Source organism: Vidua chalybeata, chromosome 3 (genome assembly GCF_026979565.1).
Source record: "Vidua chalybeata isolate OUT-0048 chromosome 3, bVidCha1 merged haplotype, whole genome shotgun sequence".
NCBI lineage: Eukaryota > Metazoa > Chordata > Aves > Passeriformes > Viduidae > Vidua > Vidua chalybeata.
In genome coordinates this window covers 98,798,888-98,817,305 of record NC_071532.1, presented here as the reverse complement: position 1 = coordinate 98,817,305, position 18,418 = coordinate 98,798,888, and the positions used below count along the sequence as shown (strand labels likewise).

Sequence of the window (18,418 nt, the reverse complement as noted above, 5' to 3'; positions counted from 1 at the left end):
CCAGACCTAGCACAGAGGCAGGTTCACAGCATCAACAGGTGATGAGAGGGCTCCTCTGAGTCAGTTGTCTCAATGCAGCACAGTACACAGTGTAAAGACTTGTAGCTGTAAACATGTTAAAATGTACAAGATTGTAGAATGCATGAAGAATGAAACTGGAATCTTTTCTGTGGTCTTGCCTTTTCTCTCACAAATTTTTGGATTTTACAGTGTGTAGTCACCTCCCTAAATTCAGCTGCAGATTCAGCTCTTAACTAAGCATGAGAAGTTTTCCCTCCACACTATGTAGCCAAAAGCAGAGACCTTCTGAGAAGAAACCCAGAATATAAGCAGCTGTTCTCATTACAAGGACTACTCCAAACAAAGAGATGACCAATTAATATTTTCACATGCTCTGCACCTACACCACTAACACAAAGCAAAACACTTGTGACCTCCCATCAACAAAATCTTTCAAGTATCATTATTCACCTGGATTAAGCTTGCACTTGAGTGCACAAACAAATCCAGCCAACCCCAAGATAATTTAAGCATGTGCCTCAAATGAAATACAAGACTGAATGTTCTGGCTCAGGGCAGTCTTCAGAGCCTTTCATTACACACTTTTCAATGCAAGACAGAAGCACAATGCTGAAGCAAAGGAGAAGACTGAAAAAGAAGTAGGCGACACATCACAATTTATTTAATGGTCAGTGTTTTATCTTTAAATCATACTGGGAGGGAAAGAACAGTAGGAAAGAGGCTCAAAAATTGTTTCAAAGACACTACTGCACTAGCTGTCTAGTAGTAGATTAATCATTTAGCTGTCAACCTTGCAATAACTCTAATTGTTTTGGAAGACATTCATATTGCAAAATTGTAAGTGCATATAGTAATAGTGAGTCAAGTTGAATCTAACTCTTCTTCATTTCACACTTGCTTTAGACATATTTTCTCCAGTACAGAAAGAATCAACTTAAAGGGAAAAAAAACCCATCACATAGATTAGAGTTTATTGATTATGCAGACTCTAATTCCAGCCCAGCTCTTTGAGATCTCTCCAAGGCAAAAGAGAGAGATGGTATTTACAGAAACTGCTTCTAACGAGAAAACCTTAAGGCAAGGAAGGTGAACCTGAGAGCAATGAGTACCAATTTTATAGAATATAAACAACTGTTTGCTCTTGTAATTGCATTTGCCTTTCTAACTACAGTCCCTATTCTCTACCTTCCTCCAGAAACACCCACTGCTAGGCAAGGATGGCCAAAGCTGGATTACATCACTGTTAACTATGGGGAAAACATGTTATAATTTACTTAAGTTCACTTTTTTCAGGGAAAGCCTTAAGTTTACCAGTTTAAAAAACTAGCTATAAAATCAGTGTCACAGAGGGACTATCCCTTTTCCCCTACTGATTTGAACAGTATTGAATAGAGCTCTATGATGAAGGACTATTTTATTTCTAAAACAAAACCCAGTATCCCAAGCAGCTGAGTTCACTTCAGAGAGGGCACCAAGACCAGGGAAATTACTTTCCGAAAAAGAAAATGAAAAAGAGCTACTTCTTCCAAGTCTTCTCCTGAAAAGACAATTTTGTTGAAGGTAATGATGAAGTATCCTTTGTTGGCTACAGACCTAAGCCAGCAGGACCTTCACACGTTTTTCTGCAGGCAGAAGACACTCCTGCAAATTTAATCCCTGTTAAACTCCTGTGTTATAGCTAGGGGATGTCAGGGGTGCTGAAGCTCCAACACCTGGGGTGAGCAAGGAACCCTGACCATGTGAGTGCCACACCTCCTCTAACAGCCCTTGGCTCTACAGGTACTGGCTTTGCCTCCATCAGATGTGAAGTACCTGCACTTCCTCTATCGCCAAAGGAAGTGAGCTAAAAAAACCCAAATGAGCATAAAGCAACTACATTTTAAAGAATACTCTGACCTGAGCTACAACCGAGCTTGGATGCATGGGTTTCATGGACAAGCAGCAATGACAAGAGAGGAATTAAGTAAACAGATATTTGCCAAATACAACTTTCAAACACGATTTGTCAGAAAATTTAAACTTCAGTGGAGTGTAGGAATAGAATGGAATGGACATTCTCACAGCATCACATTTTTATTTAGAGAAGACAACCAACGAAAAAATAAATAAATTTTGCAGATGGTCTGCCTCCAAATGGCCCTGATAAAAGCTGCTGTGCCCTGACTCTGGGCCAGCCACATTCCATGTCCAACTGCACAACCTTCAGAAGCATTAGCAGTAATTAAGAAGAGCCAAGCATAGTGATAAGCCAGATGTCTATAAAAGAAATGCATGCTGCACTGATACAGATTTATTTTTTCTTTCACTTTTCAGTGGACTAATATGGTACACTCCTTATAAAAAAAAAATTTCAAGTCCTTCAGTTATTCTTCCAATGTTGACTCACTGAATCCCAGATGGGACTCTTGGCATCACTCATCCCAGCAGGTCTACAGGACAGCACCAAAGACTTTATGTGTGGTCACCAAGAAGATACTGCTCTTTCAAATTGCTACAAAAGTGCCTGAAGCACAGTTCTTGGGAATTCACTGTAATCTCACAAAAAGCATTGAGAACCAGTGATCTAGTCCAATACCTTTTCATTCAAATAGTTTCTCCAAGAATTTGGCACCCAGTCACCACCCATTTGGCCTATACCACCTGTTTTCAAAAGATATGCAACCTTGACCTAAAAGCCTCCAGAGGACAAAAATCGCCCATAGCCAGAAACAATTTTCTTCAAACAGTGATATTCTTCTACTATTAAGCAAACAAAGGATGCACAGGTTTTGCTGTGGTAGAGGTAGGATAGAGGAATTTGGTCATTTTGCGTCATCTCCCTCTTTGTACCATATATAACTCAGTGCTCACTTGCGCAGCTCACCGAAAGATTAGTTGGCTCTTTCAGACAGGCAAGGGTAGACTCCTAAGGCGTTTAAGTGATTTGGGGCAGGATGATCATCTGTCTCCTCCCTGCCCACAATTAACTGCTCCATGGCCCCTGTCTGTGCTAGGGCTGAGCATGTTGGGGAAGTGAGAAAAACAGGGCTGAGCTCCTTCCACCATGACAGGGAGCTTCTCCTCTCCCTCAGCCTTCAGTGGTTTAAAGGAAGTTGTCACAAAGGGAACCAATCCCATTGATGATCCAGGATCTTGCTTATTCAGTCTAAAGCTCATAGTTTCAAACAGCAGGGAAATTAAACAACAAAGCTTTGCAGTAAGCTAATAAATCGTGTATCTATGCTCAGATGGTTGTAAGGAGCATGACAAACTTGAAACAGCCTGCAAATTTCTAAAATTAAACAGTTCTTGGTGTTACAGAGGTCAGCCATCTGTTCAAATGTTCATGCCTTGGTTAATATAACTCTTCTTCTTCCACTCTTCTCTCCTGACTCAAGCATACTCTTTAGGATGATGAGAGTACGAATCCCTAGGAGAGAATATAGCTGAAGTCACCACAACTAGACAGCCCTCCTCTTCCCTGGAGAACTGTCCTCAGAAAGCACATTTGTGCTTAGGACAGACTACAGAGGCAAACAAGAAAAATGGTGGAAAGAACAATGTATTATCCAGGTCTCCCAGGAGCACCAAAGCTTGCAGAGAGCCAGGATTTCTGGTGATGTTTGCAAGAGAATTTGTCAGGTTCTGAAAGCTGCACACAACATCCCTGGCTTGTCAGGAGACCCCTGGACCTCTGGCCAGAGGAGCACTCCAACATTCAGCTTTAAACTGCTAGCTCATGACAGGAGGAAAGTGAAATATGACTGCTCTCAACAGACTTCATATACATTTGTAGTGGAATGGCTTGCTTTATAGAAAATTTGGAATTATTTAGAGTTATTCAGCAAGCAAGGCCCAGGCTGAAGCTGGGTTTATAGAGCAAGAAGTGGGTTCCAAGTCGTGTATGGTATGAAGAGATGTGAATCAAAACAACCAAATTCTGCTGTTTGACATCCTTTCACAGTCTGGTTTATTCTGTCCTCTCCTCTATTCCTGGTAATAAAAGGAGGGACAAAAAACCCATGAGTTCTGATAAAGGTGAAGAATGAGGGGGACAGGAAGACAGAAGCCAAACAAGCACTTTCAGGAAGAAACCAAAGTTGGGCAGGGGAAAAGCCAAAGTTAAAAATATGTGGAAGTGGTTGACTGAGAATAGGTTGCTCTTCTGCAACCATCAACCTGCTTAAAATGTGTCTTCAAGAAAAAATGCATTTCAGATACGGGTAGCTGTGGTCCATCAGGACATCTGGCATGAAGGAAAAGACAAAATATACATCTTCAAACCTTTGGCTTTAGGCTGAGAATGATGTCCTCAAAGGAGACAAAGCAACATGCTGCTTTATTGTGTATAATTTTAAACCAGCAGGAGTTGGAAGAGGTTTTGATAAAGACATTTGGATAAAATTCTGTACAACAGATATTGTGCAGAACTACCTACTGGGTTAAACACTAAGCTGAATTTAGATGGAGAAAGGTATACTTAATTCTAAGTAAGTATACTTAGAAGTATACCATCTTGGTACAGATGTGAATCCCTGGTATTGCACGTGGCTTAATTCAGGGGAATAACAGTGAATGAATTACTGAAAATATTGCCATTCATTATTTTCTAACACCTCCAGTTTAAAGCTTAGCAAATGCTTCACAGCTTGACCTTTGGGATGAATGTAAAAGCAGTACTACAGCATGAAAACAAAATATTTTCCTGCTTCTTTTTTTAAGTCAATAGGACCTGTATTATTTGAAGAATGGTAGCCTCAGGGAATCTGTTTCACTGCAAAGCCATTTAGGCAGCTGTCATTAGTTTAAAAGCCCATTTTTGTTTAATGACTGCTGTTTCACATACTCCCAGTGCCATGTATCATAACTGTCATCCCTAAACCTTAGATTTACGAAAGCATGCAGCAGCAGCATTATACTTAGGGGTCTGCTGATATTCCCATTATTAAACCACTTCTTAAAAGTTTTGACTTGTATTTAGGTATAACAAATCCTGTGTTCTGCGTGGGTGCTGTCATGGAGGTGGATGCTGCTCAGTTCCCCCAGGATGCCTGGCTGTCCAGGCAGAGACATCATCATCCCTAGCTGGAGCATCTTGCAGAGCTTGGGAGAAGGATGCTTGAGATGCAATGAGAAATAAAAGAAAACAAAACTTTTACATTTGTTTAGATATTCTTTATTGTCATGGGAAGGATTCAGAAGGGGTGGAAAGTGCAATAAGGCACACTCTTCCACTAAGTCACATTTTATCCAGGGTGCAGAGAAAATGTGGTTGGAGTGGAACACAAAGTTGTTAAACATCTGGAAACAATTGAAGAACCAGATAACCTTCAAAACCAAACCCTTTATTTCCTAGAGTCCCAGGCTATGATCTTTAAAACATACTGATTCAGGAGGACACTGAAGTAATTTCCCAGGTACCACACAAAATGCATAATCTAGTACCTGTCTGCTATGAAATTCCTTTTGCACCTGCTATCTTCTATCAGTTCTTCACTCAGCTACCACTTTGCAGGTAAATTCACCTCCCACTATTTTTATAGTGGAAAACAGGGACCATTCCATCCTCTTACCTCACTCTGTGACTGAAGAGCTGTGTCTATGAACTCTACTTGGTCAAACTTAAAACAAATAACCAATCAAAATGAAAGAAAAAAAGCTCTTTTCTTCAGATTCAAAACAGTTTGAAAACACATGAAAACTCAGGGAAGGTATTCCTGGCATATTCAGAAACCAGTGAGCACAGATTTTACATTCTCAACTTTATATTTTCAGACACTTGTATTAACATATCTATCTATTGTGCTCCTTGTTGCAGTGTTAAAATATTTCATTATCATTCAGAGAGAAGGTATTTTCACCTAGAAATAAAAGGATTTAAAAACAAGCTGCCTTAGTGATTCCAATACAAATTATCAGAACCAGACAATTAACTATTCCAACAAATAGGTAGTAATGGTAAATAACTACTAATGAGACATGATTTATACCCATAAGGATATGTCTTAATACCGATGTGCCACAAAATAATTTCTGGATGGTAAATACCTAAAATGAAATTTCCTCCCCAAATTACAAAAAGTAACATACTTCCTAAATTGTTTTGCCTGTGGCATTTCATTGAATAACATGACAAATTATGTTCCCTTTGAAATTCAATGAAGGCCAAATATGATTTTTTTTGGTGGAATGAAAAATTCTGTCATTTAATCCACTTCATTTTTACTGTAACAGATTTACTACACTCAATTTACTGATGAATTCAATATTGAGACAATGAAATCTCAGGCTTTAGGGTGTAAGATAGTCAGCCAGCAAGTACCAAGCAAAGAAAATCTCTCCCACCACTCCTGCATTAAATCAGGAACACAGCTACAGCTGAGACCTACAGCCCAGTCTTCTTCCAGCTCTCCAATCCTGTCTGCACTTGAATAGAACAAAGTAGTTTAGTTGGAAAAAGACCCAGAGTGATCATCTAGTCCAACTGCAGACCCCAATGCTTCTTTCCAGACAACAACAAAATCTAGACAAGGGACTGATGGCCATGTCTGCTTTTCCTGGGAATTCATGTAAGCTCTCTGGAAAGGAACAACTGGGATTTTGACTGCAAAGAGGCCAGATTTTATGGTAGCCCAAGGGTGATATTTATAAATACCAAATGCATAGGGAGAAGGAAATACAACTGCCTGGCTTAGCTGAGACTCTCTTTGTTCACACAAAAAAGTTTGCACCCCAGAAACCTCACTGATGGTCTGCTGGAACTTCACCAGAACACCACGCAGGAGGAGGACAATGTCTGGACACGACAGCAGATGTACAAGCAACACTTGGTGGTGTTAGGGGAACTCCCCTCTCCCAAAAAAATCCCAAACAAAGCCTGCCAAACAAAATCATTAACAAAGCAATGTGCATCCTATGTCAAAATTATCCATATATTTTGTTATGGTAAAATTGGCACATTATGTTCCTCTACTGTAAATGGTGTAACAGAGACCAGCGTTCACCAGCTGATTTCCATACCTGCTGCAACAGCTCGTGGTCAGCAGGGAACAGGACTCTGCAAGAACCTGGCTGGGGACCTGCACTGGCAAACCCACAGCATCTGCTCCCCCAGTCACTGGACACGCTGTGCTGCCCACACCGAACCGTGGAGCACCCAACCTTCACCACGGGTTTCTTTCTATTTAAGGTAGTAGTCAAGCAGTTATTGAATGTTATTCTGCATTCCTGCTGATTAAGGAGAAGGCTGTAAACCCCCCCCTATTAAATGCCTCCTTCATTTCAAATGAAGGCCTGATGGGGATGGAAATGCTCCTTCTGTCTCTCTGTATGTTCATACTCACACAACTGCAGACCACACTCAACACAACCATGGCTGCCTCCTGATGCCTTTGGGTGCCATGAGCCAGTTACAGCAATTAAGCTGCTCACCAGCCAGGCTGTCCCAGGATACAGAGCCCAGGAGGATGCCCAAATTCAGCCTCTCTCTCCATCACTCCTCCTTCCAAATGCTGATGAAGGCCAGAAAGGCTCCTAGAAACCCCTGCTCAGGAAATAGTACTACATTCCTAGCCCTGGAGCAGCCCCCATCCCAGTGAATCCTGGAGCTGAGAAGTCTAGGAGTGGCAATGTCCATTCTACTGAGTTCCCCAGAAAGGGAGCTGCATCCAAGCAGCTTACAGGAAATATTCCCTGGGCTACTGTCACTCTGCTATGCAATTCCTAGATCACCAAAGCAATGTAGCGAAGCAGTTTTTGCACCCACCATCTTTGCAAACCATGCTGACTTTTAGTGGTAACACCATTCAGACCCATTGCAAAAGAAGTTTTTATGATCATCTTCTTATTTGTCCCAGTTGAGGAAAATCATGCCTCATCTCATTACATTCCCTTTTCAAGAAAGGCCATGATTTTTTTTCTTCCCCTCTGGAAACACAGTGGTTGGCAGTCTATCCAACCTGCAGGCATGCAGCTGGACAGACATGCTGTCTGCAGATATTTCTGACTGCATCCCTTAGCCAAGCTTAACCCTAGGATGCATGTTTATCTTTGCATTACCAGGATACCAAGCTGCTGCAGGGCAATGAGAAGGAGCTGAGCAAGGTAAGGATCCACTCCAAATTACCATTTTTTAAAATTAAGACTGGTGAGGCCTGATATAAAAGCCAGCAAGGAGGATGGACAGAACTGCTGGTCAGGCCAGGTCTCATTTGCCTGAATTAGAAGGGTCTCAAGGCTTCAGGTGGGTGAAACCCACTGCACTCCCTTGATGACTGCCCAGGTAACTCCACTGAGCATTCCCAAACTTTTCTCTCTCTTACACCAAAGTCCCCCACTTACACCAAAGCTTCTCCCAGCAAGTACCAAGTCCCTGCCACCATAAGCCCAGGCACCACCTTATTTTATTCCGAGTCTAGCTAACACAATAGAGGTCTCAGGAAAATTAAAAGTGTAATAACTCACTGTAGAGGAGAAGGGGGGAAATAAAGTGTTGAGTTCATGACTAATCTTTGCAGCTCTTGCCATAGACAGGATTTGTACAGACATGTTGATTTTTTATAAAAATAGTAAATCGTATTACACCCATGCTGCAAGACCAAAGATTCACAACGATACCTTAATACAGCTTAAATAAAAATAGTACTACCTGAGTCAATCTGAGCATGATAATGCTTTGTAATCCCACACTCTTAGGGGATGAACAGTTGTATAGCAGTGAATCAACACGAGATACTTGCATTAGGAGCCACTCCTTTTTCATGCCATGTAGCAATATCTCTACAAAATGGAGAAGGCAGGTGGTGTTTGGGGGAGCACAGCACACAGTGGGGAAAACAGGCAATTACAGAGCCCCACTATCTTCCAGCTTGGAAATCTTGGCTAAGAGTTTACTTTTTTAAAAGGAAAGTCTGCTTTAGTTTTCCTCATCACAGTAAAGAATAAAGGAAAAAGTTTGAATTTTAAAAGTTTTTGAAAAGTGAGCAATCCCAAAGCCTGTGAGTACTCGCGCAGGAGATTCATTCATAAAAACAAACACAGCTGAACAGCAGTGCTGCACAGTCATTCTAGGTTTTTTTTCCTAGCAGCCTTGAATGAGCAAACAGTGAATATGGAAAGTAAACATGCAGTACAACATGGAAAGGTCTAAACAGAGGGAGACATCAGTAAAACCTATTTATAATAAGAATGTAAAAGCTGAAGACTCAAATAGCAATTTTTAAAGGTGGTTAAGGAAAAAATTGGAAGCTTTGATTAAAGACACGTTAAACTATAATTAATTATTTTCAATTACTTTGTTACATAAGCTACTCACAAAAGGTACTTCATTTGCTATTGTGCTCTTCATTTGTTCTTTTTTAAGACACATTTTCCAGTTAATTGCACTTCCATCTCTCTTCCCTGTACCCACAGTATAGATTTATGTATGGCAGACATGTGGCACTCACAGCTCCCTCCAGAGAGTAGGGAAAGGTAACAGGAAAAGTTAACAGAACTGAAAGGTCTTCCTTTCCCCAAGAGGACTTGAGTTTGAGTTCTGAAACAAGGCAGATTTTCAAGGCTGTAGTGCAGATGATGCCCAGGGGAAGGAGAACACAGCCTCAAATTCCCACTTATCTTGCCTGCTCTCTTCTCCTTCTCTGCCCTGGTCCTCAACCTGGCACTGCTGCTGGGATTTTTTCTTCCTGCAGAGCCTGAATGCTCACAGGAAGGGTGATCCCATGGGACCCTGGATATGGGGATACAGGTAGGCTATAGAGAAGGCAGAGAAATGTTGACAAGGGAGTAGAGACAGAGTCTAGCTGAAAGGCACCAGGACTCAAGGATGAGGAGATCTTGGTGAGGGGGGACATCCTAGTGATGACCAGAGCCAGATCATGGGGACATGCCCATGGCCTTGGTCTGTGCACAGAACATACAGCATATTTCCAACAAATTTCCCAACACCAGTGGCAAGAACATTCCCTGATTTCCATGTCTTGCCACACGTGATCCTGAGATATGTTCAGAAGCTCAGCCCTCCAGTACTTCTTGCAACCTCCCATTCAAGGGGATTCCCCTTCCCACAAACACAAAGGCTGCAGAGGTTTTAACTCAGCTTTCAGTTTAAAAATATAATGTTTCTCAAAGCCAGTTTGGTAGGACAGATCTGTCAGTCTGACTGCAAAAAGTTTCACTTTCATGCAGCAAACACTCCAGCTTTGGTCCAGAGAAGCAGGGAGCCCTAGTCCAGACTCAGAGCCCCATGTCCATGCAAGCAGCAGGCAGTTTCTGAAATGATGTTCACACCATCTCATGTCCCATCCTCTGGCTTCCCCGGCCATGGGTCACAGCTGCTGATGTGCTCCTCCATAACAGCACAGAGGTTACAGCAGTGTCACTGTCATAGCCCCCCTGCAGTGCACTTGGGACAGAGACAGCCCTCCTGACCACATCCCAGCTCCAACCTCCCAGCACAGTCACCCCAGCAATGAAACCCTGAAACATGCCAAGGCATGTTGACCCAGCTGTCCATTCCGGTGTCCTGCGCAGGGTGGCCTCGATGGGTGAATGTCCCATCATGTGTCTGGCTCCCTGGTCTTCCCTGCCCAGAGCTACTTATGTGCTTACAGCCAGAAACACAGGTAAGCAGCTTGCTGCATCAGACCCTGTGGCATCCCAGCAGGAAAGCATCCAAAAGTCAATTCCCCCTTCCATGGCCAACACCCTCACTTCCAGATGTGTGTAGCTGGGGTAAAATTCAAGCTACCTTCAGGCATGCTCATACACATTTTAGTTTCATACTTTGTTCTGAAGCCATCCATGTGCCACTGGCCACACATTACATTTTGGAACACGCCCATCAGGCTCAGCGCTGGTCTGCCTTCAAGTCAGTCTCTTACTACATGTTAAAGATGAACTGATGTAGCTTGAGCACTGTAGCTCCATACAGGAGCTGTTATGCTCTGGAGATGTACCTTCTTCTGGTATGGATCATATGAATTCCCAAACTGAAATCATAGACACACTGGAACTTGAAAACATGAGGAATACAGACCATTGAAACATCAAAAAATGTGATGTACAGCCATCCAACAACTCTAATCTCTGTTATCAAAAGTGCATCAGGAGCCCAAGCTCCAAGGAAAGACCACAGGAACTTTTCAAAGCACTACCCAAAGAGACTACCCGAGAAAAAGACATATTGAAAAACCAGTCTGGAGTATCAACAAGTGGTTTTTTACTCATACCCTGTTCAGGTGTTACCTGAAACAAGAAAACAAGAAAATCCAATCTTAAGTACAATTTAAAGAGACAGTTTAAAATTACCTGGATTTTGCACACATGGTATTACTGTCATCCATCTCATACTCCTCTCTGTCCTCAGAAGAAGAATTTTGTTTCATTTTTCAACCTCTCAAAAAAGATCCACTGACTATACAGGTCCCAATACAGAAATTAGCAATACAAACCACGCAGGTTTACAATACAGATCCCATCCTAGCTGCAGGGCTGGGGAAGAGGAGAGATTCATAAACTACTGCTCACAAGAGCATTCTGGTGAAAGGCACATGGGATTCATGATTTGGGCTTGTAAAACTCAAGTTTTAGGAACATAAGCCTCAATACAGAAAATAAGGATAAGACAGCTTACTAAGTAAGGGATGTTTTTGCTGCTGAAAGAGGGAGTTGGTAAGATATACATTCAAGGAGTGTTAAGTAAGCCCCTTATAAATACAAAGTAACCGTTTTCTAGCACAGTGAACTCATATTTAGATTGACAGACACACCAAACTCCATCATCCTCCCCTGCCCTGAGAAATTACCAGTGCAGATGGCTACATTTCACCTGTATGGACGCTTCAAATCAACCTGGGACCATGTGTATCAAAAGGCATCTGATCTATGGGAAATACACAGGTTTGGAAGACAGAGAAGTCCATTAGAGGTTTGGGGCATTCTGCCATGGTTCATTAGTCAGTCTGAACACACAAGAGCTCTAATAGCTTGTATCCTGTGCACTAGGGAAATGCAACGAAGGAATGGACTTCCTGAGGAATTAATGGGTAATTATATAATTTGGTTAATCTCATGGGAAAGAAATCTGGAATTGAAAAATGAAACAGTGTATGTATTTCTCTAGGAACAATGAAAACAAACAGCAAAGGGTGTTACAGAGCAGAGTCTCAGCTGGTAACATTGGAGAGACCAGCTCCAGCAGAGGAAAAGAAATTGCACTGATTGACATCAGCATTTTGCACCTGCAATGGCACCAGTTGGCAGTTCTTAGCAATCTCATCCTCCTGCAGCTCTTGAATGATTTAATGCTTCACTTACTCACAAATAAGAACCTAATGAAGTACATAAAAATGAAATACATCGGAGCCTTGGGTGCAGGCAGAACAAAATCAGTCACATGTGGCAGAGATTACCATGGGTTATGCAGCTCATATAACTCTCAGGAAGTTACATTCCTTTAGATTAACACCTTGGACAGAACAGAAGGGAAAAAAATCCTAAGGTTGCTTTCTGACACAGAAAACACAGCCCCAGTGGGATGTGTAGGCTTTTAGTAAAAAATGCAACGTAATTTGTACAGATTATCCCTAAAGTCAAGTATTTTTTAAAATGTAACAGTTCATTTACCCAATCTCAGGATATCATTTTTAGTGCAAAGGTTATTATTAAGTGCAAATCTTAACATTTTGACAACAAACCCCTGCTTAAAGATTAGCCCTGCCAGCTTTAAAATTAAAGCACGTCATTAACTCAGCAAATTCAAACTTCTGCACTCAATGAAGAACAAAAAACAAAGCTCGCATTTTCTATTTCTCATTTAGTTTTACTATTACTAAATTAAAGAGTGCCTTGAAAGGAGCAGGGTCTGCAAAGTACTCACCACCTATTTTGGAATCTCTTCAGAGAAAGTCCACAGTGCTCAATTACCTGGAAGGGAAGACACAAACCAAACATGCTTTACATTACAGCTTTTCTCTAAGTGACAATCTTCACACTCTTGGCCTCTCCTGTAAAAGCTACCATTCCCAGATTAAAAAAAAAAAAAACCAAAAAAAACCAAACAAACAAACAAACAAAAAAAACCCCCACAGAAATAGTCTAAACGTGCAAAAACCCCCTCTCCAGTTCTTACCCTACAATGGGGAACAGCTTTGTTGTGTATTTGCACTTTATTATTTGTCCTGAAATATGAAATATTTCCATATTGAAAAATGCACAGATTTGTCTTGAATTCAGACAGCAAATTCTTCTGATGTTCAATAATCTGTTGAAATCACCCTTCTTATTTTAAATATTTTTTTGTAAAAAGTCATTTTTCAAAATAAGTAAGTATCAAGTTCAGATTCAGAAGGTTTGCTTGGCTTATACCACAGAATATTACTACACGAAGATGTAAAAACTGGAACAAAATAAAAAATATGAGAGCCAGTTCCAAGTTTACTGCAGCCGCTAAGTGTTGTTCTGAAAGGTTAGAAATCACTTTTTTTTTTCCACTGAGCATATTTCTCCAGGAAAAAGAATACAATAATTTGCATCCCATCAGCATCTGCCAGCTCTGAATGCTGAGGGTTCATCAGCCTTTAAGGAGTCAGAGATAAGAGCACCAGGAGCAAGGTCCACCTTCTCCCTTGATTCCTAATCTCTCAAAATCTGTGGATTAGAAAATTGAAAGCAAGTGACTTGCTCTGATTGCCTCTCACAGAGCTGACCAGCTGGGAAGAATTCATCTTCTCCAGCCCAATACACCAACCTCTTTCCTGCCAGATCCCTGTCTGACCCAGTAACCCTGTAACTTCTGCAAACAAAATCCCACTGTGTTTAGGTGCCTCCAGCCCACACCTAGCACACACATGTGGTCTGCCTAATGCCAAACCCCAGCCCCAGACATTCCAGACAAAGCCTCCCAACAGTCTCCTTTGTCACTTCACCATCCTTACAAGCAGGAGTTCAAGCTTTTCATGATACCACTCACTTCCACTGGTCCTAACCCCTACAGACATAGGGTTTCATATTTCTCCCCTTGCAGCAAGCTGCTGCTATTTGCTGACACTGTAAACTCCTCATGCCAATCCTATACCTTCTCTCCAGACCAAACACCTCATTCCTTCCCATCTTTCCTCTTGAGTCCTGTTATTCAGATCTTTGCTGGCCTTTTTAATTTTTTTTACATCTTCCCCAGGTGCAGTGCCCCATGCAGGCTTTACTACTCCAGCAATGCCAAAGCACCAGGAGATCCCAACACTGGACACAAAGTCCATCCCCCTATCTATGGTAGCATGTGTCTGCTGCTGTTCGGGCAGGATGATGCTGGAAAAGCAATGTATGACCCACCATGACCCCACACTTTTCAGTGGAGGCCCTCCAACAACCCCCCTGAGTATTCTGTACAGCCAACCCACTCACCAGAGATAAATGCAAGCCCACACTAAAGCCTTTTGGTGGGAATGATGGACCCTCCAAGGTCATCTTCTGATTCTGTCCAAAGCTACTTGAAAATCAAATAACTTTCTTCCCCCAAGTACTTGTAATATCCCCTAGTTTGGTGCTACTTGTTGAGTCTGAACCAGCATTTTATCAAATGCATCAGTAACAATGATCCATGCCATAGGGTCCACTTCTGGAAATTCTCACCCAATGCTACTTCTGAGCTTGATCACACACAGAAGCTAAGTCTGGATCATGGTCAGCACACCTACCTTGCACTATCCATAAGTTTCAACCAAATTTCTTTTCCTTATTTTTTTTTCTATGAATATCAAAACATCACCAAAAACTTAACTAGAATTGGAGTAAATCATATAATCTGCTATTTTTCTATCTACAGGACCTGAGAGTAATTAGGATTACTCCAGAGAGTAATTAGGATGTCTGACATTATTTGTTCCAAACTAACCCATGCTGACTGTTACTCAGCACCCACAAGATGACTAGTTGGGAAATAATTTATTAACTTCCAGAAAAACACTGTAATAAATGTAAGAGTGACTGCACTGCAATTCCATCTCCTCCTTTTAAAAAATTAGTAGTATATATTTTGGTTTTTGATTGTTATGGCAACCTCACAAATTCTCCACAGGTTTTCAGAAGTAAACTCCAAGAAGAAAAGAAGTCAAGCAGCCAGCTGAAATACAGCTCCTTCTACAAATCACAAGAACAAAGCAAGTGTCACACAGCTGAGGTTAGGGTATCCTGCCCTGACATGGGGTCACCAGTCATCCCCTGAAGGTGTCCTCTCCCCTGATGACTGGTGAGTGATGCTGCTTGAATGGCTTGTACTGAAGACTAACCTTCCCACATGCATCTTCCCATCATCTGGGGAGCAGCTTCAAACAAACTTCCCTAAGGGCCAAAGAGCCTAGAAGGAAAAATAAAGGCAAAGAGAAAATCCCTTAAGTGTGTGCCCCCTAAATGACTGTGTTCTTATTTTATCCTGGTAGCTTCCCTCATCAGTGCAGGTTTTAATTGCACCAGTCTTCTGCTCCCAGGAAGTAAATTCCAATATATTTTCTGTTACCATGAAATTTTCTGTTACTCTTGAGATCCCTGGGCAGGCACTCATAAATGTTGCAACCTGGCAGCAACAAAAACCTTTAAGCAAATCATTTTAGATTCAACATCTTTTTATGATAAAAACTTAGTATCCTTATCTTAAAGAGTGATGGATGTTATTTCTCCAAGTTGCAAAACAAATGAACCCCAATGGAAAAACAAGATAAGGACTGAATTTGGTCCATGGCAAAATAGGAAATACAATCCACAATCCAAAATAGGAAACTCTTAATTTCTCTTCTGTGCTGCTGCTACAAAACTGTTGTACTTTCCCCATCCAACAAGCCAAATAGCACAATATTATTTGGCCATATTTATATGCTCAAAGTGAATGGAATTTCACAGTCCAGATGCTGGATTTTGGCATTCTAAAAGACTTTCAGGGATGTCTGAAATCATATAAAACCTTTGTTCCAACTTGCAGGAGTAGAGGGTAATTGGATAGCACACATTAATTTCTAGGTTTACAGTCCACGCAGTATTCAAATTCACTGACAATTAAAAGTATGCTATAAATGAATTCGCAGAAAAAACTCATGGCAGAAATTCAATTACAAAGCAGAATTAAAGGAAGAGATGTCAGAAACTTTTGGAGGCTGGGCAGGAAGAGGTGAGTGCATCAGTCTACTATTTTCAGAGCTGCTAGCAAAAAGCTTAAGAAGAAAACTGCTCCAAAGAATCATGTGAAAAAATCTTCCTTACAAAAAGAGCTTAATTGAGAGACCTGAAAAACCAAGGTGACAAATTATTTTTTCAGAACACATTTTGATCTGACAGGTGCAAAACTCCCTCTGAGGGGTCAGATATCACCCACCCCTGCCTGCCCCACAGGCATTGCAGCTCTGCCATGTCCTGCAGAATCCTTGGACAGGCCTTGGCTTGTACCAAAGACACTGCAGACAGACACCTTTACTTTTCTTTTGTCTTGTTTTTCAAAATGATTCTAACTCCATTCCTTTACTTTGAGTCATAGGTATTACATTTTAAGCAGATTTCTTTCTACTCAACGGAGAAGCCTCAAGTGCCATGGTCACTTTTCTTCCTGTATTGGTCATATTTCACCCTGCCCTGTTCTAGCCTCCATTTGTTCCCCTTTGGGTGATATTATCCTTCATCAATCTTGATGCCAATTACCAATAAAGCCCTCCCACACCTCCGAGGTTCAGCTTTCATAACTGCATTAAGACAAATCAATACTGTTATTAACATTGTCAAGTTTGTGGATGGCGTGACCTGCCTGCAAACGCCGCATACAGCAGTGAAGATGCTCCCAGGACTACATTAAGTCTCTGCACTCCCTTATTTGCAATTTCTTTTTCAAGTAGACTCTGCTATTTTATAAATATGGGGTGAGGTTTTTTATCTTTTTCTTACAAATGCAAACTGATGAAGGTTTGTAGGACACACAATTTTGCTGTTCCCTTCACATGTGGGTAGCAATACTCCATGGACATTCAAGAACTCATTGTCCTGTCACTTTGCAGTTGGGCTCAATGATCATTGTAGGATCTTTACAACTGAACTGTTCTATTCTACTCTAACTTTCCTCCAGTTCCCTCCCAGCTAGCTCACTCATCATCCACCACTGCACCTCAACTTTGGTTGTTCACTTCTGCACATGCTTGTGGATGCATCCAGACAGCACATGCAGCCATGCCAGCACTTGTGCTGGCTGACCAGCTGCTCTGCCCTTCCTGTAACGCACAGTGTCTTCCCACTCACATCTCACCCCCTTCTCCTCCCCATCTTTCACACCAGGCCCATAAGCCACCATGCCTGGAGCCCACCTCAGCATATGATTCAATCCACAATGCCAGAAAATGAACTACCTGGCAGAAGCAGAGGCCTCTAGGCCCCTACATTCCAGCAGAGCTGTTGATCAGTTCACTCTGGCCACCAAAGGACAGTCACTACCCAAGAGCACTGCCAACCTGACTCAAGAGAGCCCAGATGCCATCGCAGCCCAGCGCAGGCTCCTGGGCAGGTTTTCCAGCCCTTCCTGACCTCCAGGGTGCTACAGTTAGGGAATTAGACACTGGCTAATGTAAAAGCTAATTCAAGTGTTCTTCTCAATACCCCGCTGTGGCTGCAGCGCAGAAACACCTCGGACTGTGCATCACCTGAGAGGCTGGTGCTGCTGAGAGAGATTGGTGCTGTGTCCACAGCATAAACTGCTGCCCTCCTTTTTCTGCCTCAGATTCCTGTAGTGACACCTCTCCCATTACAATTTCACCTAAGCAATGTGCTTGCAACACCCTCAGTAACTACAATAATAGTAATAATGCCAGAGCATGGAGGAAACACTAAGCACTGACAGTATCAGGAAACAGCAACAGGGAGACATTCAAAACATTCTTCAAGGCCATGTATTGCTTATTTGGAACACCTTCTACACCTATTGACTGAACAGCTTCAACAGGCTCCCAGGCTGCTTTGATTTCACCTGCTGTAAAGCAGCCTGCATTTTTAGCAGGTGTCCAACTCCTGCCAGCTCTCTGCCTCCAGGGTTTCCCTTCTGCAGTTTACTTAGACAACCTTCTAATATGAATTTTTGCAACCTGAAGCCTGTTGCTGTATCACTGGTACTTATATCTGTTCACAAAGTCACCCTGACACTGCTTGGTGAATATAACCTACAACAGTGAAGTGAAATGCAAAGCCAGGTCCACCCCTCAGCAGGGAAAAAAAAACCCAAAGAATTGTAGAGGTAGAATCATAGAATAGTTTGGCTTGGAATGCACCTTTAAAAGTGATACCGCCCAACACCCCTGCAACAAGCAGGGACATCTTCAACTAGATCAGGTTGCTTAGAACGCCTTCCAATGTCACGTTGAATGTTCCCAGGGATAGGGCATCAATCAACTCTGAGCAA

The 18,418-nt window shown here is 41.9% G+C and overlaps 1 protein-coding gene across 2 annotated transcripts in view; it reads right to left on the bottom strand.

Moving 5' to 3' along the window:
* The window catches only part of HPCAL1 (hippocalcin like 1), a 64,761-nt gene that overhangs the window by 35,806 nt on the left and 10,537 nt on the right, over positions 1–18,418 (bottom strand). The window contains exon 2 of one of the 2 annotated variants that reach the window (XM_053939180.1): positions 12,878–12,924. The exons of the other annotated variant lie outside the window; for it this stretch is intronic. The gene's annotated coding sequence lies outside the window, so the exon portion shown is untranslated. The remainder of the gene's footprint in view (positions 1–12,877; positions 12,925–18,418) is intronic. 2 annotated transcript variants of the gene reach the window in all.